Here is a 20,764-nt window from a genome sequence, read left to right as displayed (position 1 = left end):
ACCCTCCAGGGGTTTCCCATCTGTTCACTCTATGCACATAAAGTAGTGGCCCGCGACCAGTCTGATTGGTTGCGGGAGGGAACCAATCCGAGGTACTTTCATTTCCAACTGCCAGGCAGCAACTGCCATACAGAAAAAGGAGGGGTTGAAAGGGAGTAGCCTCTGATAGCCAGTCAGCATGCATCGAACTTAGGTTCCCTGCCTCCAGACCCTATTCTCCTGCCTCATTTCCCCCCTGAGAGACATGATCCCCAGAAATCTTTATGGGAGACAGAGTGACTGATGGTCTTTCTTCTGTAACTGTGTCACCCTGACTTGAGGCGCAGTCCCTACCTATTGGGGATCCCCGAACTCCTGCCTTTATCTATCTAGTGGAGACTGGGTAGTTTCTTGATGGCCAGGGGTGCTGCCTTCATTTGGAACAGGCTGGAAACCTTGTCACAGGATCATCTGAAACTTGATGGTCTCTAGGTGAGAGGAAATGAATTTGGTTAAAAGATTTAATGGGAACTTCAGGGGGTGGATACCTATGCTGTCAGGAATGTTTGTTATAGGAATGAATTACAACAGTCTGCTTAGTTACTACAAAGGAAGTGATTCCAATCGTTTGAAAGAAAGCAGCTAAACTGCAAGAAATCTGAGAACATGGCTGCTATCATCCAGCCTACAGTAACTATGCAACAAAAACACCAAGGAAAGTTGGTAGGCATTTACTTGTCTTTTGACTGTCTGATGGAAACTTCAGGCTCCTGGTCCCGGGCTTCAGGTATCACAGACTTGATCCTTGAAAGATGTATCCAACTATCTAATCCTAGTACCTTGACCATAGAAGGCATAGCCAGTACCACTAAAAACGGTCCCTTCCATTGGGGTTGCAGTTGTTGAGCAGGTGATCCCTCCTTCTATGTTTTAACAAGTACCTTATCCCTTAGCCTGATTTTGGGTTGCTGGTTAGTTCCCGGTATGGGGGGGGGCCTTTGAGTTCCAAACTTTTGTAAAGCCTGCTGAAATTTGTCTTAAGTTAACTAGGTATCTTACTAAACTGGCTGTTTCTGGATCAGTAATTAAATCACTAGTTAAGAATGGCCTTCCATATAACATCTCATAGGGGGTTATATTAATTTTTGCTCTAGGGGTATTACGGATCCTTAAGAGGGCTATAGGCAGGAAGCTGACCCAAGTTTTTGATGTTTCCTGACATAGTTTAGCTAACACTCATTTTAGAGTTTGGTTAGCCATTTCTACTTTCCTGGAGGATTGAGGCCTCCATGCTGAATGTAAATAGTATTTGATTCCAAGAGCCTTAGCAACCCCTTGAGTTATTTGGGAGATAAAAGATGTGCCATTATCACTTTGGAGGCTCTGAGGTAACCCAGACCGGGGGATTATTTCTTTTAAGGGAAACTTTATAGCCTCATTAGCCGTCTCTGTTCTGGGTAGGGTAAGCTTTGACCCAACAGGTAAAGATACCTATTAGCACTCACAAAAACTTGTATCCTCTGCAAGCTGGCATATGGGTGAAGTCTAATTACCAGTCTTCCCCTGGGTAAGTTCCTCTCCTCTGGTCTGGTTCTATTAGAGGAGGCATTTTGTTTCCTGGGTTAAGTGCACACAGTGAGCAGGCTTGACAGACCTGCTTAACCACCGAAGCTAAGTTAGGCCCAATGAAGAGCCTGTTAACCATGGCCAGGGTGGCATCTCTCCCCATATGGAAGGAGTCATCCAGGGTTTTTATAATTCTCCATTGGGCTGTTTGAGGGAGATGTATTTTTGATCTCATATACCACCAGGATCTTTTTTTTTTTTTTTTGCCCCCCTTGCTCCTTTATTAACTGTTCTTCCTGTAGTGTGTATTTGGGATCCACTGGGAATCATAGAAAGTAATCAGTGCTAGGATCTGTTGGGATTGCACGCTGAGGGATGTGGCTTTGGCTTCTCTATCAACCTTTCTGTTCCCTTGTGCTATAGGGGTTAAGTCCCTTTGATGCCCCCTACAGTGGATTATAGCTATGGCCTGTGGCAGGTGTATTGTTTCCAATAGCTGAAGAATTTCAGGCCCATGCTTTATGGGGGAGTGTTTGCTAGCTAGTAGTCCCCTTTCTTTCTAGATTGCAGCATAAGCATGAACCACAAGGAATGCCATATTTAGAATCTGTATAGATGTTAAGCTTTTTATTTTGTCCCCAAATTAATGCTCGGGTAAGAGCAATGATTTCAGCCTTTTGTGCTGATGTGCCAAGGGGCAGTGGCTGGGCTTCGATAAGGGTGTTGTGATTGACTAATGCACACACAGCTCAGTGTTCCCCATTTGACACAGAACTGCCATCTGTGAACAAGTCCTCAGAATCTGGGAAAGGCTGATCTTTTAAATTAGGCCAGCTAACATATGCATGTGCAATGACTGGCTCGCAGGAATGATCTGTCATTGGGCCTATGGGTATCAATGAAGCTGGATTCAAAGTGTTACAGGTTTTAAGGGTTACATCTGGATTGTCTAGGAGCATGGCCTGGTATTTGGTTAACCTTTCCCTCATCACCCAGATGTGTCCTTTTATCTCTAAGACTGACTTTACCTGATAGGGGGTTAGAACTTCCAGTGGTTGGCTCAGGGTGATTTTAGTGGCTTCCTCCACTAACATAGCAATGGCTGCTGTTACCCACAGGCAACTTGGCCATCCCAAGGCCACTGTCTCCAACTTCTTTGAAAAGTAGGTGTTTGGTCTGGGTTCTGATCCTAATTTCTAGACTAGCACTCCCACAGCTATGCCATTCGTCTCTGCTACATACAAGGGAAGGGCTTAGTTAGGTCTGGAGTCCCAAGAGCTGGAGCCTGGGTAAGGGCCTATTTTAGCTTGGCACAGGCTTCTCTCATTTCCAGGGTCCATTCCATTAGCTCATTTTCAGGCCTCCTTGTTGCTTCATACAGGGGCTTTGCTATGAGCCCTAAATTTGGTACTCATATTCCACAAAACCTGGCCATTCCCCAAAAAGAATGAAGCTGCTGCTTGGGGTGAAGGGGCCCAAACCACATATGGCTTGCACTCGTTCTGGGGATACTTGCCAGGTTCCAGGTGTTAAGACATACCCTAAACAGTGGACCTGTTGGAGAGTAATCTGAGCCTTCTTTTTGGACACTTTGTATCACCTGTCAGCCAGGAAATGTAAGGTTTTTATAGTATTTTGGTCAGAAGCCTCTTGGGTTGGGCTACACACAAGAAGGTGATCCACATACTGGAGTATACTCCCGTCCTCCAATTGCAGACCCCTCAGATCCCTCTCTAAGGGTTGGGCAAAGAAGTGGGGGCTATCCCAAAAGCCTTAGGGGAGCACTGCCCAAGTGTTTTTCTCTGGTATTAGGATTTTCCCGTTCAAAGGCAAAAGGGTATTGAGACTCTGGAACCAGAGGAATGAAGAAGAAAGCATCTTTTAGGTGTAGGACTGAGAACCATTTTGCATGCCCTGGTACCTGAGCCAGTAGGGTATATAGATCCATCATCAATGGGTGGAGAGAGATAACAGCCTCATTAATTATTCTGAGAACCTATACTACCCTGTATTTCCCCAAAAGCTTTAGAACGGGTAAGATGGGGGTGCTGCAGGGAGAATTGCAAGGTTTTAAGAGCCCATGGGTAAGTAATACCTCAACTATGGGTGCTAGGCCTTTTCTTGCTTGCAGCTTAATTGGGTATTGTTTTCAATTGGGAAAATAGCTGGGGTATTTAAGCCATATTTTGACTGGCACTGCTGTTTTGGCCTTCCCTAGTTTCCCAGTATACCATACTAGTGAGTTAACCTGTTCATTAATGTGGTCTGGAACATTGTCTGTATTTTCTACTATTAGCAATTTCACCAGGTGATGCTTAAATTGTAGTAGTGCCCCTATTTTAACCATAGTATCTAGTATCTCTTCCCAACAGGGGGACTGGGCATCTTGGTACTACTAGAAATTCCTGTTGGAAGATTTGTTTCTCAAATTGACAAATCAAAGGAGGAGTAAACAATCTTTTTTATGGCTTTCTTTCCATTCCCATAACAGTCATGGACCGAGAAGAAAGTTTTCCTGTATAAGCAGTAAGAACAGAGTAATTTGCCCTTGTATCAAAAAGAAAATGAATTTGGGTGCCCATGACATACAGAGTTACCAGGGCCTTCTCAGTAGTAATTATGATATTCCTGGACAGGGGCAGTGAGGAAGACCTGGGGCCCCTTCAGTCTTCATCTGATTCCTCCTTGTGCACAGCTAGAGTTTTGCCTGATGAAGCTCCTTGGTGGGAGCAAAGGTAATCAATCCTCCAGTGCCAGGGGTCATAACTGGTGCCCTCATATTTTCAGCAGGGGCCTGGAGGGGGAGTAGTACAGTCCTTTGCCCATCTCCCAGTTTTCTTACACTTGAAGCAAGAGTCCTTTCTGGCATCATCCTTATGGCCCTTTGGGTTTCCCTTGGATGCTTTTTGGGCATTCAGGGCATTGCCAATGATGGCTGCCATACTTTTGGCTTGCTATTTTTCTTTACTCTGTTCCCTTTTTCCTTCCACCAGATCACGATTGTTATACACCATAAAGGTGGTATCAAGAAGCTGATTATGATTAGTTTGTGGCCCCATCTGTAGCTTTTGGAGCTTATGTCTAATGTTTGGGGTGGATCGGTGAATGAAATGTGCCACTGATATTTTGCTTTCTGGAGAGGAAGGGTCCAGATTAGTGTATTTTTTAAAGGCTTCCTTCAGTCTGCCATAAAACATGGCTGGATTTTCCTCCTTGCTCTGTGTAACCTCACTTTATCATAATTTACTGCCTTAGTTATTCCCTTTTTCATTCCTCCAAGGAGAGCTTCAAGAAATTTAGCCCAGTTGTTCATTCCCACAGGTGTGGTATAGTCCCAATTAGGGTGAGTAGTGGGGACTGTGTCTGGGCCCAGGTGATTGCCCTGCGGGTTTTGGGCAAATAAGTTGTCTGCTTCCTGGCGGGCAGCCTCAAAGATTCGTTCCTTTTCCAAAGGGGTGCAACAAGTTGCTAGAATGAATTGAACATCTCTCCATGAGAGATCAAAGGCTAAGGTCAAAGTTTGGAACCCATCTGCAAATTTCCTGGGATTCTCGGAATAGCTTCCTTGCTTTTCCTTACATTTGTTGTATATCAGTTACAGAGAAGGGGGCCTGCACTAGGACTGGCCCCTCAGCTCCTGCTACTTCCCTAAGGGATAGCAGGGCTGGCGGGGGAGTTGAATATGGTGTTCTTCTCCAAGTGTGAGGGGGACTTAGTACGGTCCCCGGTGTTTTGGTTTTAGCCTCAGGAGCACTTGGCAAGGGGCTATATGGGGGTGGTTTCTGTCACCCTGAGAGATACGTGGCCCTTGTAAAAAGCGGTTGTCTATATCTAGTTCTGCCTTTGGACTTTCCTTTGAGGGGATTATTGGGTTTCAGTATAGTGCCATGAAGGCCTGTACATATGGGATTTCTGACCATGTGCCCTGCCTTTTACAAAATAGGTCTAATTGCAGGATGGTGTCATAATTAAGGCTACCATTGACCACCCGCTGTTCCGGGCTGAGCAGCTCATAATGAGGTAAAACAGTATTGCAGAAAAAAAGAATCATACATTTTCTCTTTAGATTGTCAGGGTAAAGTTGATTTCAATGGTGGAGGATGTAGCCAAGCAGGGTACCAGGTGAAATAGATGGAGAGTGGCCCATAGAGGAATCAGGTGGAATCGATGGAGAGTGTCCTATAGTGGTCTGGAAAAGAGAAGAGGACTTTGGAAAGTGGAGGGCCCATTAGGTGACCCAAATTTTACACGGGTCATCCCCCTGGAAAAATTCTGGGCCCTGACTGGGGTCCTGGGGGGCATCCCTCTTTAGGGCCCCATCTTAGTCTGTCGGACGTCTCTGACCTTAGATCTGACACCACTATGGAATGGTTTCCTCCACCACTGATGGCCCACTATGAACTTTCCCTCTTGTCCCTGGATGAAGGCCTTGATTTCTAGAAATTAATTTTCAGTCAAACCTTTGGATTTTTTCCTATCCCACTTAAAACAATTATTTAACTTTCTAAATTTAGGCAAGATTAAATTGTACATAAATTCCCTTTTATGAATCCCCCCGCATGACGCATGACACACACAAACCATCTGCGCAAACCCTCTGACTTGTCCTTAGCCAGTTGAGTAGGGGAAGGGAAGAATTTAGCATAAGGAAACAAGGTTTAAGTCGCCTGAAACATGAGTTCACCCTGGATGGGCTGCCACTGCCAACTGCATCACACGGAGGGTTCAGGGATGATAACTGGACAAGACGGAAAAGAGCCCTTCCCCCTTCCAGGCAGGCAGCTATCCCCGGTCACTCCTTGGCCTTCAGGTAACACCAGAGAGTGGTCCTGGCCAGTTGCCCTCAATTACTAAGGAGCTGCTAGGAAACGGCCGCTGAAAGACTGAAAAAGAAAAGCACTTGGTCCCTCACCCAAGCCGGGCAGTTGGGGGTAGGCGCTTCCACATAGAAACCTTTTGTTTTCACCAGACAGTAGCCCCAGCCACAAACCTGCAGTTGCCTCTGTGCATAGGCGCTATCCCCTGAGGGTCCTGAGTTGGAAAGGAAAAGAGAAAGAGGAAAAAGAGAAAAAGAAATCCTAAACTTTGGGCTTACCTCCTGGCTGGTTCCCCAACATATGTTACCAGTTAAGCGTAGTTGCCCAGGTTCTTGGCGTTTTGAACAAAGAATTGGACAAAACACACAAACAAAACAAGGCAGCAAAAGCAGAGATTTAACTTAAACGAAAGTACACTCCACAGGGTGGGAGAAGCCTGGAGCAAGTGGTTCAAGAGCATGGGTTACACGATTTTCTGGGGTTTAAATACCCTCTAGAGGTTTCCCATTGGTTCACTCTATGCAAATGAAGTAGTGGCCTACAACCAGTCTGATTGGTTGCTGGAGGGGAAGAGTAGGCCCACGACCAGTCTGATTGGCTGTGGGAGGGGACCAATCAGAGGTACTTTCATTTTTCAATTGCCACGCAGACAAAAGAGGGGTTGAAAAGTCAGTAACCTCTGATAGCCAGTCAGCATGCATCGGCCTTAGGTTCCCTGCTTTCGGACCCTATTCTCCTGCCTCACCTCCCTGGGAGAGATCTGGGTTGAGGCCCCTCTTTCCAAAACCAGCACTGGGTCACATGATCAGGTAGATGTGACAAACGTGGGCAACTGAGAAGCTCCTCCTGTAAAGTGAAGGTCCTTAGAGAGGCCTGCAGAGCCCGAGTTTCTCTCCACAGGGATACAGGGGGTGCACACAGAGACTGCCCCATCGGTGTGTTTGATGGTTGTTGTTCAAGTCCCCTCTTTGTTCTTGACTTGTGAACATTGACACAGCCTGGCAGGGAGCACTGACTGCGCTGGGCACCATGCTGAGGGTCTTATGTGCCTCAGCTCATTTAGCCTCCCAGCAACCCTGAGAGAGAGAGAGGCTGCAGCGTTCCCATCTTACACGTGGGAAAACTGAGGCCCAGATGGGATAAGTCACTCAGTCAAGGTCACAGATCCTTCTGATTCCAGTGTCTGAACCTGGACTCCGTGTTTCCTGCTCTCTGGCTCCAGGCTCCAGGCATTTAGGATGACCTGACAAAAGGATGGGGTTCCTAAGTAGACAATACCCCTCCCAGGGCCTCCAGCCTGGGGTGCACAAAAGATGGGGTTACAGCAGGCTGGGGGGTCACTCTGGAAGGCCCTACACATGTTCCCTATCCTCATACACATGCCCAACTTGCATCTTCTAGGGTGGAATAGTTAACAAGGGCAGAGCCCCCACTTCTGTCCCCTCCTGCCTTGGCCCCTGCTTTGTCCCCCACCCCACTCCTATCCTGAGCTGCTGCCCAGTGGGAGCTCTGTTTAGGGTGGGAGGCCAGGCTGGGGCCTATGAGAGCCCCAGCAATACAGGAAAAGGAGGCATTGTGGCTCAGCCCCAGGGATTAAGAGATACAAATTGGATGTGGAGGGCTGAGGCCATTGACTGAAGTCCCTGTGAGCTGAGTTCCCAAGGGGGGAGCAGCCCAAGTCCTGTCCCTGGGCAGCCTGTGCCTGAACAGTGTCCAGGCAGCCTGCTGGGCCTAATCCCGTGGGAGCTGCGGCCCAAGGAGCCCCAGAAATACCGCTGCTGGGGAGACAGGCTGCCCTTGATGGGGTCAGGCAGCCTCACCCTGGATGCTCGGGGCGGCCACCCTGAGAAGGGTTGGGAGATGAGAAGGTGCACTCACAGGGGTGTGTGTGCACGTATGTCCCTGGCCTGGGCGTTGTATCTGTGTGGCACCCTCTAAAGATGGGCAACCCCATGTATTAGGGGCAGTGTCAGGCCCTTTGTGTGTCTGAGGTTTGGGGCACAGGGAACGGGGCCTGAGGTGCCTGACTGAGGGAGTGAGGCATGAGAATGAAAATGGCAGAGCCCCCGCCCAGCAGGCCCAAGTGGGTGCTAAGTGTATGTGTGTGTGTGTGTGTGTACTCGCACATCGTCTAGCGGGGCGCTTGAGAACAGCCCTTCAGAGGTGGCTGGAAGGGCTTTGCAAATTGTAATCAGATTAAGGGACCAATCACTTAGGGCTCTTGAAAAGGCCACAAGGTTCCTAATCAGCCCTGAGCGCCCGGCCCACAAAGCCCTGAGGAACTCGGCGGGAGTCGCCCGCTGGGGGGCCAAGGGGGTGGGGGGCGTTTTTCTTCCCTCGCTGTCTCTTGTAATTATGTCAATTTGCTAGCCAAATTGTTTGCTCGAGTGGACAGGGGGGCTTGTGCCCCATTCATGTGGTAATGTGGGAACTGGCCGGCCTCCTGACTGGGAAAATAGAAGGTACCAGGGACCCTTCTGCAGGGAGCAGGCGGGCCCAGGGGGTGTGGGGCGCCCAGGCCTCAGGAACTCATTCCTCACCGGTGTGGGGCTTTTTTCCCACCAATTCCAGCACCGTCCAGCTTGTGTTGTTCTCTGGGATGTCCCTTTGGGCTGGCTGAGATGAAGGATGGGGTAGGGAGGCAAGGACCCCCAGAGGGAGGGCTGGACAAAACAGGTGACCTCCAGGCTCCCTCAAGGTGAAAGTGGGCAGCTCTCTGTCCCCTGTGTCTGTTCCCTTATGGGACAGGCTGAGGCTGGAAGTTTGGGAGCAGCAGAGGACTCAGAGGTGCCAGAAAGACGGGGTCCTGAAAGGGTGAGTCTCACTACACACAGATTCAGGGACAAGCAGAGACTTGGAAAGAAGTTCTTACTTTGTTTCTTGAGCCTTTAGGCAGAGGCACCAATCACTGTGCCACCCTTTGTTTACACAGTAGATCACCAAAACTGACAGCAACACAGAGAAGTAGGTACTGGGTATCCCATTTCACAGACAAGACTACTGAGGCTCAGAGAAGCTGAGTGACTTGCCCAACGCCACAGAGCTAGGAGATGAGGAGCAGAGCTTTGAACCCAGCTCTATATGATCCCTCTGTCTCTTCTGCCCTGCCCCCACCATATGATGCCCCCGTTCATTCCTTCCTTCAACCAGCAAACAGGAACTGGCTGTCCCCCCACCCCAGTTCCGTATGATGCATTAAGGATGCAGAAGACTAAGATAACCAAGGGAGGGCACTGTCTTGGGGACGGTTAGCACTAGCTCACTGTGGTGTGTGCTGTGGTCACTGTCAGCATGGGGCTGTGGCACACAGCAGTGTCAAGCCTTGGACACATTGCTCAGGAACAAAGGTCATTAGGAACAATGGTTATCAGTCCAGACACAGAACCTGCAGTGCATGCATTTCCCTGCCTCCTGGGCTACTCAGAAAGGGTCTTCTCTCCTCCCCAGGTCCCCCTTCAGCATGTAAAGACTCCTCCTCTCTTCCCTGGGGGTGGCAACCCCAACAACTCTGTTTCTCAGATTTGAAGGCCTTGTCCACCCTGGCCACTTCCCTCTGGACCCACCTGGGTTGTCAGTTTCCCTGTGAATGTGAAGAGCCCCCTGTCCACAGGTGTTCACAAGGCCACTGTCCTCACCACCCACCCTACCCTCACCACCAGTGCCCCTCACTGTTCCATTTCAGGGCCATTGGGATCTGCCCTGCTGCCAGCTGGCAGGAGGCTGGGGTGCAGGGTGGTATTGGGAGTCAGGGTGTGGAGAGAGATCTCAGAGATCAGAACCCCTTATCCCCCAACTGGGAGAAAAGGCCAGAGTTTACGTTTACTTCCATATGGGATGATGGCCAGAAATTCATTCTTCTTAGAGCAAATACAACTGGTTAGGCAGTTACCATATGACTCCCACTGGGCAAAGTACTAGGAGGCAGGAGTGCAGGGAGGCCCAGGCACTCTGACCCTAAAGTTCCCCAGTCCTGTGAGGAGAGGCAAGACTGAAACCAATGACATAGTACCCAGTCCAGGACAGGAGAAGACTAAAGACCAATAACAGCAAACACAAGGCACTTCTATGTGCCAGGCACAGCTCTAGGCACTTTACATATATTATTAATTCATTTAATCTTCACAATAATCCTATGAGGTCAGTGCAGTTATTATCTCCATTTTACCTCATGAAGAAACTGAAAGACAGAAAAGTTGAGTAACTTACCCACAGCCACACAGCTAACTTCCAGAGCAGGCCCCTGACCTCACTTCCCTCCCTCCTGGCAAAACCTACAGAGAGCAGTTAGATTTGAAGGGGCAAACAGGAGAATATCCAGTCCAGCTTTCTGGAGACTATGATGTCTAAGCTGAGTCCTGAAAGACCGGTAGGAGTTACTCAGGCAAAGGATTGGGGATGGAGGGACCAGTGCCTGGGAGGCAACAGAACATCCAGGTCAGGAGTGGTGAGGCATGAGGCCGGAGGGGAAGGCAGGGACCTAAACAAGGGCAAATGTGGATCCTATACTAAAGCTAATGGGAATGAGTCATTGAAGAGTTTTAAGCAGTAGGGGTGACAGGATCGGGAACAGCATTCTCCACTCCCCCCTTGCTGTTGGGGATACCAACCTCAAGGCTTCATTTAATTCTAGGAATTAGTCACACTCGGTTTTGCCTCAGGACCTTTGCACAGGCTGTGCCTGATGCCTAGAATGTTTTACATACCCTATCCCATTCCATTTTTTTTCCATTGCTACATATGCCTTTTTTGTACCCCGTACCTTTTCTCCATAGCAGTAATCAAGTTTGTGTTGCTACACTTCTTTTTGTTTGTTTGTTTGTGTGTGTGTGTGTTTTATTTTTTTTTTGAGACAAAATCTCACTCTGCCGCCCAGGTTGGAGTGCAGTGGTGTGATCTCAGCTCACTGCAACCTCTGCCTCCTGGATTCAAGAGATTCTCCTTGCCTTAGCCTCCTGAGTAGCTGGGATTACAGGCACCCGTGATGGTGTACTTCTTTGTGCCATGAGCTAACGGCCAGTCTCCCCAGTTCCACAAGGGCAGAGACCCCTTCTGCCAAGGGATGAGCTGGGCACATTGCAGGATTGATCATTATTTGTTGCATGAATGAGTGAAAGAATGAATGCATGCATTCACTTTGGCTACACTGGGAGAATGAGGTAGAGGTTAGCAAGCAAAGATACCATCTATGAACACTTATGAGGCTTTTCTGGGACTGACCCAGGTCAGCGACGTGCAGGCTGTGAATGTGGGTGGCAGGCGTGTGAATTAAGACAATGGACATACTGAGGGGCTTGGGCATTAATTCTGATGCAGGACTTACAGGACCTAAACCTACAACCTGCTGCATTCTTCCCTTATTTGAGCATGGGCTATAAGAGTAGAAGACCCAGATCCTACCTAGAGAATTTTTTCCTCAGCCTAGAAACCCCCTGCCACCTTACACACCAAAAAAAAGTTGGAAAGTTGTTCTTCGAGTTGGGGAAGGGGATAACCAGAGTGAGGGGTCTGGGCACAGCACAACCAATCAGGATGGCAGGCAGTAAGAGTGGACAAGGCTTTCACCCCTGGAACTTGCTTTGGGTGCAGAACACCTAGCAGGACCCCCATGCTGACCCTCCTTTCTTTGCTTGCTGATACACTTGGACATGGCTTTTGGCCCCTGTCCTCTCTTTTCTTGTTTCCTGAAGGCACCAACAGATGCAAAGCCACCATATTAAAAGCTTTTATGCCTGAAACTCTCCTCAAAAAGGAAACAGAGCTAAGGACACAGGGCTGGACCACATAGGACCACTGGTAGAGACTGCTAATTGTCCCACTCTCTCTATTCTACCCTTCATAACTATTTGTAGAATAAAGGGGCATGTCACCTCTCAATATAAAACTACATTTCCCAAACTCCTTTGCAGCTAGCATGTGGTCACGTGATCAAATTGTGGCCAATAAGTGGAAGTGGAGTACACAACTTCCTAAGTCAGGCTCCAGGAAGGAAGCCCTTTTCTCTTCCTGCCCCTTGACATGAAGATGAAATTGAAGTTGCATGTTAACAAAGGCAGAGCAACAAGACAGAAAGAGTCTGGGTCCCTGATAATTATGGGGCCACCATTCCAGCACTAGGCCATCCACCCAGATTTTTATGTAAGAGAAGTAAACTTGTGTTTAAGCCCTATTCTTGTGGGTCTTTTCATGCAGCAACCAGACTGATATCCTGACAAATATACAACCCATTGTAGGAGGGATAGGAAGGGCTCAGAGAAGGGGATGTGGGTTGGAAACACAAATTAAAGTTGTGAGGATTTGTGAATCTCAGTTTGTAAATTAAGGTAATAACACCCAATCATTATATCACCCCTTTCTTCCCTCCCCAGCCTGGGAGAATTTTTCTCTATTCCAAGGGTGTTGGAGAAAGAAGAATCCCCTCCTTCCTTTGCTGCTCCAAGATATTGTGTCTTTGCTCACAAATCTGAATTTTTCTAGGGGCTTAGGCATTGAGAAGCAGAAGCCAGGAAGGTGGTAATATACCTGTGTTTCCTGGACAGCCCCATCCCAACAGGATGGCAGTGAGTACAGAGTGGACTACCCAAATGGGAGCAAAAGAAAGAAAAATACAGGCGTAGGGGAAGGACATAACTGATAGCTATTTACTTGGGCTCAGTGGCACATGTGTAACTGGGGAAGGGCCCAGAGTCTCAGCTACAGGGACACCAAAGCGAGGAAAGACATGCAGTTGTTCCAAGCCCAGAGATAGCTGGCTTCACTAAACAAAACAACATCCAAGAGGGTTTATTCATTAGCATTTTTTTTTTTTTGAGATGGAGTCTCACTCTGTCATCCAGGCTGGAGTGCAGTGGCATGATCTAGGCTCACTGCAAACTCCACCTCCTGGGTTCAAGCGATTCTCCTGCCTCAGCCTCCCAAGTAGCTGGGACTACAGGTGCGTACCACCACGCCCAGCTAATTTTTGTATTTTTAGTAGAGACGCGGTTCACTGTGTTGGCCAGGCTGGTCTCAAACTACTGGCCTCAAATGATCCACCCGCCTTGGCCTCCCAAAGTGCTGGGATTACAGGCATGAGCCACTGCACTTGGCCTCATTAGCATCTTGATATAAGGAAAAGAGGAGATGTGTTGCAGTTAGATAGACTTAGAATGAAATCCATCTTTGCTAATAATTACATGTGTGATCTTTGGCAGATCACCTCACTTTTTTGAGCCTCGGTTTCCTTATCTGTAAAATGTGGAAAATAACATCTATCTCAGAGTGAGTTGTAAGCATTAAAGGGGATAATTAGCACATAGCAGATGGAAAACAAATGCTAACTATGAATATGTAGGTATAAAAAAATAAATGACCCCCACTTTCTGGTATTCTTGCCCTTGTGTAACCTTTTCTCCTTTTTGTTTGGCAGGACCTGGAACTTGCTCCTAATCAATAGAATACAGCAAAGGTATGGGATGCAGGTGATTCTGTGTACATGGTTACGTGACTAAATAGATAGGATTGTAGCACCTGTCTTGCTGGAGTGTTTCACACTCTTGCTGGCTTTGATGAAGCAGGTGGCCATTTGAGGCCCAACTGAGAGTGGCCTGTAAAACTGAGGGCAGCTGACAGCCAGCAAGAAAATGAGCCTTCAGTCCTGTAAATGCAAGGAACTGAATTGTGCCAAGAGCTGCATGAGCTTGGAAGCAGATCCTTCCTCAGTCAAGCTTCCAGATGAGGAACCAGTCCTGACCCATACTTTGATTGCAGGCTTGCAGAGGGCCCAGCTCAGCCATTCCAAGATTCTTGACCCACAGAAGCTGAGATAATACATATATGTATCGCCTGCCTCTGAATTTGTGATAATATTGTTCTGCAGATATCTATATCTAGCCATCATAAATGATGTATGTAAACAACCACATATCACACATTTGTTTGGCCAAGCATGGTATCCCATCCCTCTGACCACGGTGATTGGCACAGATAAGGGCACTTGACAAAGCTAGGCCAATCAGCCTTCTTCCCTGGGATTTTGTAAACAAAGGCAGAGAAAAAGGAGCCTTGTCTTTCCTCTCCACTTACTCAGATGGTATGACGTAAGTTTATGGTTGTGAAATTCATGTTCTTCTCCTACAGCATGGAGGAAACGCTACACAGCAGGAAAGAATAAAACTGGCTCACAAAGAGGAGCCCTGAGACACACTGAAAAAGGCTGGTTGCCATAATCCGAGTAGCAGGGACTGCCACACCTGAGGCCAGCCCAGCCCTAGATATCCCAGGTACACGAGCCATTAAATTCCTCTTTTTGCTTGTCCTGGCTCCCCTTGTGTTCCCCGAGCTCCTGGAGGTCAGAGCATCTGCCAACTTCCACATAACGTCCCCATATGGCCCAGCTCAGAAAGTTTTTCCAGAATAAGTATAGTAAATGGTGACTGGATGTGAGAACCTTACTATATGTCAAGGTCCCCAAAGAGCATTCACTTATATGACCTTATTTGATCTTTACAAACAATCCTGCATAATCATTACTGCATGAGTTAGATGGTTTTGACCATTATTATTGGGAAAACCCCAATAAAATGGCTTAAATCTTAAGAGGATTTACGAATTCATATGAGAATCTCCCCAGGGACATTCCAGGCTCATAAGTCCATTCAGTTTTGCTTTCCTGTGAGTCTTACGGCTCCACACCTCTTGCCATTGGCTTCAACCTGAGGTCAATATAAAGGTGGCGAGCAGCTCTGGGCATCACATGCAGACCTAGCAATGCTCAGGGGAAGAGGAATAACCATCTCTTCCTTTCATGTACTTTCTTCTTTTCAGACATATTTTTAAGTGAAATTATATATATATATGTGTGTGTATGTATATATATATATGTATATATATATGTTGGTTTCATTTTAGTTCTAGAGTCTTTTTTTTTTTGAAAAATGATGTTATTTTGCATCTTACCCCCCTTGTGTTTCTATCAGTTTTACAACATTCTCTAATTCAGTGGCTCTCAAGTGTGGTCTGGACCATCAGCATCACCATCATCTGGGAACTTACTTGCTACAAACACTTGAATGAATGCCTCCCAACCTGCTGACTCAGAAGCACTGAGAATGGGCCTGACCATCTGCATTTTAGCGGGCCTCTGGGTGATCCTGATGTATGCTCAAGTTTGAGATCTACTGCTCTAATTAACTTATTTATTTATATTTTTTGAGACAGAGCGAGAGCTCTGTTGCCTAGGCTGGAGTGCAGTGGTGTGATCATAGCTCACTACAACTTCAAATGCTTGGGCAGAAAAGATCCTCCCACTTCAGCCCAAGTAGCTGGACTACAGGTGCACACCACCACACTCAGCTTATTTTTTTTTTTTAATAGAGACAGGGTCTCACTATACTGCCCAGGCTGGTCTTAAACTCCTTGCCTCAAGAGATCCTCCTGCCTCAGCCTCCCAAAGTGTTGGGATTACAGGACAGGTGTGCACCACCACGCCAGCCCCCACTCTAATTTATTTATCTATTTCCCTGTTGACATTCAAGTTGTTTCCAATTTTTGTTACCTGTGCTACCATACAACCCTTTTTAAGTGCTTTTGCATCCTGTAAGAACATCTCTTCTCTCAAATTTTTCCTGGTTAATTTTTCATGTTGACTTTTCCAGATGAACTCTTCCAGATGAGTGAGTCTGCTTGTAAATTCCAGTCTCAGTGGGATTACATTGAATATATGCTTTAATTTGGGAAGGATTGACATCTTGACAATATTGAGTTTTCCCATCAAATATTGAAATCCTACAGGATTTTTAAAGTATAAGTCACACAATTATATGTAATTTAGGTATGCTTTATTATTATCCCAAATGTAACAATTGTAGAAGATACTATAATGGTCTTCTCCTTTCACTGAATTTTATGAAATTAGGAACATAATAATGAAGGGTCAAGTGTATGATCGTCTTGTTTTTCTTGAGATTGTCTCATTTCTTATGTTGGACTCTCAATTGTTATTCAGCTATGCTTATGTCTCTTTTTGAGAGCAAAGAAACCTTTCCCAGAAATCCCCCTAATAGACTTCCCATGTTCTCTTGGCTATGACAGTTTTAACAACGTCGCCCTTAAATTATACCCCTCCCTTTGAGACGTGAGGTCTATACCCTCCCTTGAATCTGAGCTAGGTGGGTCAAGTTCCTGCTTGACCAATAAACTAGGACAAAAGTGACACTGCCAGTTTCTTAGGGCTCAGACCATAAAAAACCATCAGCTTCTACTTCTTGTCTCTTGGGACACTCACTTTTGGAACCCAGCCAAGCAGGAGTCCCCTGGCCCTCAGCCTAGGCTGGGTGACCAGTCTACAGCTGGCACAACTTGCCAGCCATGTGAGTGAGCCCTCTTGGAAATGGGTCCCTCAGTCCCAGTCAGCTTGGCCCAACTGACACCACATGGCAGAGACAAGTCATCCTCACTGATTCCTGCCCCAATTACAGTTGTGTTGAGCAAAAGAAATGCTGTTATTTTAAGTTTTGAAATAGTTTGTTAGGCTGCAGTAGCTGACTGTGCCAATGGCACAGCACACTTCGATGCCTCAACCACTCACTGGTGTGAGGACTGGGACCTCTGTGAATGACTTACTCCCCCCAGAACCCTCCCCCAGAGGGTGGGGCTACTGCTATTAATAGAACTGGGTTAGTTACCCTGTGGCTGGGCACAGTGGCTCACGCCAGTAATTTCAGCACTTTGGGAGGCCGAGGCTGGCAGATCACTTGAAGACAGGAGTTTGAGACCAGCCTGGTGGCCAACATGGCGAAACCCTGTCTTTACCAAAAATACAAAAATTAGCCGGGTGATATGGCACATGCCTGTAGTCCTAGCTACTCGAGAGGCTGAGGCAGGAGAATCGCTTGAACTCGGGAGGTGGAGGTTGCAATGAGCTGAGATTGTGCCACTGCACTCCAGCCTGGGCGACAGAGTGAGACTCCATCTCCCCCCAAAAAAGAAAAATTATCCTTGGGACTTTAAGTTGCTCAGCAAGTCAGTATACATAGTATCATAGTATTGTGTATACAACTCTTTACAGTAATATGCATGTATAAATGTATCATGGATATATAATGTGTAGTATGCAAGAAAGAGTGCATATTCAACTATACTTGCACAGTATTTTTTATTAAAAACATCTTGAGCGTGAATCATTACATGACTGTCAATTAAATGCATACAAGATAAACACCACTGTAAATGCTAGAAGAAGGACTCAATCATTGAATAAACAAAGGAATGAGCCTGGCCTATCTGCTCATCTTTCCCCTCAGACATCTACCCTGTTGGCCAAGTTTTGTTTATCCTTCTCTTGTGCCTGAAATGCCCCCACCTGAGTTGCTGAGAACAAGACAGTGAAGTGTCCCAAAGGCCATAGTTATGAGCAGCACACCAGTGCCTGATACACCAGGGATACACCAGGGGCTGCACCTGCAGCATAAATTGTGTGTGTGTGTGTGTGTACTTACACACATGGGTACTTGTGAAAAGCTGTGTCATGAAGGACCTGGCATTTCTCATGTTCCCAAGAGATGCCACCATGGCGTGATGCCAACCAGTAGCCCCAATCTCATCCCACCAAGGGAAGGGAAGGATAGGGGAACCCCCAGTATTTTAAATCCCATCCCCTAGACTGTACTTGAGGGTATTGTAGGGGAGGAGAATTTTATTTTTCACTTGATCCCCTCCTGTGCTGTTACCCTAAAAACCAATAACTTTTTTTTAATTTTAAGAATTTGAAAAATTGTGTCTCACCTGTTCCCAAATAAATGTAAACTCCTTTGATGGGCAGGTGGCGTCTCCCATCTGCAGCGCCTCCCTGGATCCCAGCATAAGCCCCGCTTCTGCCTTTCAAAGCGTGGTCTAGAACAGGTGAATCCTGGAAGTCTGCATCGTGGACCCAGCACAAGGGTCGATCTGGCTTCACCTGGGCTTCAGATGCCGATCTGGCTTCACCCGGGCTTCAGATGCAGGTGGGCCTGGCCCGGGCAACACAGCAAAGAGCAAATCGTCTGGGAGGGCGCTGATTCCCCTCAGAGCCTGAGAACCACAGAGACACGCCCCCCACCCCCTCCCGCATCCCACCCCTCAAGGGCACTGCCCACACCTGAAGCTGTGCGCTCCCTGCCTTCTCTCCTCCCTTGGCCTCTCACCTTCTCTCCTCTTGGTCTCTTTCCTTCTCTCTGTCACTCTGTCTCTGGCTCTCTCTGCCTGTCAGTCTTGTTCTCTGTCTCTCTGTGTCTCTCTCTATCTCTCTAGGCAGCCCCATTTCCTGTCTCTCTCTGTCTCTCTCTGATCCTCCCTCTCTTTCTCTATATTGATCTGATCCTCCATCTTTCTTTCTCTCCTCCTCTCTCTCTTCCTCTCTGCTCCCTTGCCTCCCTTCCCTTCTCTCCCTCTACGTCTGCCTCCTTATCTCTCTCTTCTTGTTCTCCCTCTCTCTCTCTCTGTGGCTGTCTCTATCTGTCTTTTTCTGTCTGTCCCACTCTGGTCTCCTCTCGTTCCCTCTCTCCCTCTCTGGAGGATGCTGCAGGATCATGCCAAGCCCAGAGGGAAGGTCAGGGCACCCTGCAGGGACCAGCACACCCTGCCACTAACATGTCACTTCTGCCTCCAGCCTGGGAAATAGCAGGCCTCAGGAAAGGCGAGGAATTGCAGTCGCTGGAGATGGGGCATCTCAATCGGGACTGAAAACCGAAAGCAGAAGCCACAGAGTCAGAGGGCTGCAAGCCTGCTCCAGGGCACTACGGCCAACTGGCATGAGTTTCTGGGCACCAGCTCTGCACTGCAGCCCTCTTCTGGCTTCAGGGCAAGGGGGACAGAGGGAGAATCTGGATTTGTGTGGCCACATTGGAGCTTCCCTTGCCTGCAGAAGAGAGGAGGAGGAACTCAGTGAGGCAAAACACAAAAGTCTCAAACTCCCCTCTCTGCAAGCTATGAATCAGTGTTTTTTAATTGGCAAATCTCCCATTTTTTTAAAAGTCTAAGTTTTCCCCTGAGGGTCTGGCACCACTGGGCTTACCCTGGCAGATCACTGCAAATTCCCCTGTCTCCCTGGCCCCTCCTCAGAGAACCTGGATGACCCCCTGTGGTAACCTGCCTGTCCTCTGTGAGCTCCCAACTGTGTGGTGTCTGGCAGAGCAGAGAGAGTCTTTGAGCAGAAGTAAAGACCCAAGTGCTACCACCAACTTATCATGTGACATTGGGCAAGACGCCCCTGCTCTCTGGGCCTCCGCTTTCTAATCTGTAAAATGGGAATTTGGGTGAGCCCAGCAGTAGGACTTACTTTTTTTTTTTTTTTTTTTTGAGACAGGGTCTCACTCTGTTGCCAAGGCTGGAGTGCAGCGGCAGTGGCATGATCACAGCTCACTGTAATCTCAAATTCATGGGCTCAAGGGATCGTCTCACCTCAGCCTCAGTAGCTGGGACTATAGATGTGCACCTCTACACCTGATTAATTTTTTTAAACTTTTGAAGAGATGAGGTCTCACTATGTTGCCCAAACTAATCTTGAACTCCTGGGCTCAAGCGATCCTCTCACCTCAGCCTCCCAAAGCCCCAGGGTTACAGGTGTGAGCCACTGTGCCTGGTAGGACTTACCTTTTTGAGCACCTGATGAAAGATATGGAGCTTCTTCCTAGAGAAAAAGACCTGTGCATAGAAGTGCCTGTGATTTCGGCAGTTCACCTGTCCCTCTCCTGGGGGCGCTGGGTCCCAGACTAAGAACCCCTGCTCCGCTACAAGGTCCCTTCACCCACCATCTCAGCCAACTGAGTCTGGGTTCAGGTGGACCCACCGACTGAGGTCTGACTGCTGGGAGCCACCCCTTCCCCGGTGAGCCAGGGCTCTGCCTGTTTCAACGGCAGTCCCTGCCGCCCATCGATATGCAGGAGGGGTCTGGGCTGGCACTAGATTAGCATAGAGCACTCCAGGAGGTAAAGGCCCACCGGGTGGCCTCTGTGTGCAGCGCTCGCCTTTGTCCTGGCCCAGGGACCAAGCAGGAGAGCCCAGGCGGCTCCTACACTTTTGACTGCCAGATGAAAAGGGGCGACATAAAGAGGCTGCCTGGGCCAAGCATGGGGGCGCTTTGTGTCCCTCCAGACGGAGTTACAGACGTCTGTGAAACATCAATTACAGCTGAATAAAGACGTCTGCTCAACCCAGACGCGCCTCCTTTCAGCTGGGAGGTGTTTCCAGGCCAGGCCGGGGATGCCTTTGGCAACCTAATTTGTGACTCTGTAAGCAGCCCTGGCATTCATCACACCCAGGGAGGATGGGAACAGTCTAGGCTGGGCTGGCGCAGTGCGCAGTACAGCTCCAGGAGGTGTCCTGGAATGCGGGTGGGGGTGGGGAGAGAAAGCAGCCACTGACCTCCCTTTCCCTCTCCTCCAGGCCAG

The 20,764-nt window shown here is 48.0% G+C and overlaps 1 long non-coding RNA gene across 1 annotated transcript; it reads left to right on the top strand.

The window, feature by feature from the left end:
* The first annotated feature begins 93 nt into the window (after positions 1 to 93).
* Positions 94 to 16,281, top strand: LOC129526907 (uncharacterized). Its single transcript, XR_008671704.2, has 5 exons — positions 94 to 471; positions 12,837 to 12,919; positions 13,768 to 13,806; positions 14,478 to 14,620; positions 15,317 to 16,281. It is a non-coding gene; the product is annotated as an uncharacterized lncRNA (long non-coding RNA).
* The last annotated feature ends 4,483 nt before the right edge of the window (positions 16,282 to 20,764 follow it).

The sequence above is a fragment of the Gorilla gorilla genome, chromosome 16 (genome assembly GCF_029281585.2).
Source record: "Gorilla gorilla gorilla isolate KB3781 chromosome 16, NHGRI_mGorGor1-v2.1_pri, whole genome shotgun sequence".
Classification (NCBI taxonomy): domain Eukaryota; kingdom Metazoa; phylum Chordata; class Mammalia; order Primates; family Hominidae; genus Gorilla; species Gorilla gorilla.
Note: the sequence above shows the minus strand (reverse complement) of the source record. Positions and strands in the feature narration are given on the sequence as shown.